The following is an 829-nucleotide window of genomic DNA, read 5'->3' on the forward strand; positions in this document are numbered from 1 at the left end:
CTTTTAACTAAGTTTTTCTTCCACTCTGCATGATTACGCACACTTTTCCTACCCCTAGAGGTTTCTGGCTCCTCAGGGGGCATGTTGTTGTCCGCCATAAATGATGAAATCTTGCGTATTAGCGTAAAAGAAAGGCAGAGTGTCATTCACTGGTGGCGAGCTGGGGGAGAGTGTATGAGTGTCTGTGGGTGTGAGGTGTGGGGGAGGCAGGCTGCTGACAGAGTGTCAGTCGTGTCACATGAAGCGCAGCATGTGCGGTCATTGGCTCGCTGGCTGCTAGGAGGGAGTTACTTCATTCTGGCACCAGCCGCTCATCGCCTTGCTTCGAGAGCGACACGAAGGGTCTACAGATAACCGCATTTCGGTGGATTTTCGACCCTATTGCGGTGTCCATTCTGACTTCTACTCTGCTTCTCGCCACAGTAGGAAGGTGGGGGAAGACAATGCGATAAAAATTATCATTTCGGCCGAAGTGTCGCTTACGTTACTCTGGCTCTAGGCGCCTCTACACACCCTTTATATATATATATATATATATATATATATATATATATATATATATATATATATATATATATATATATATATATATATATATATATATATATATATATATATATATATATATATATATATATATATATATATATATATATATATATATATATATATATATATATATATATATATATATATATATATATATATATATATATATATATATATATATATATATATATATATATATATATATATATATATATATATATATATATATATATATGTATATATAAAGGGTGTGTAAGTGTAAGACAGCAAATGGTGACGT

Source organism: Scylla paramamosain, chromosome 30 (genome assembly GCF_035594125.1).
Source record: "Scylla paramamosain isolate STU-SP2022 chromosome 30, ASM3559412v1, whole genome shotgun sequence".
Classification (NCBI taxonomy): domain Eukaryota; kingdom Metazoa; phylum Arthropoda; class Malacostraca; order Decapoda; family Portunidae; genus Scylla; species Scylla paramamosain.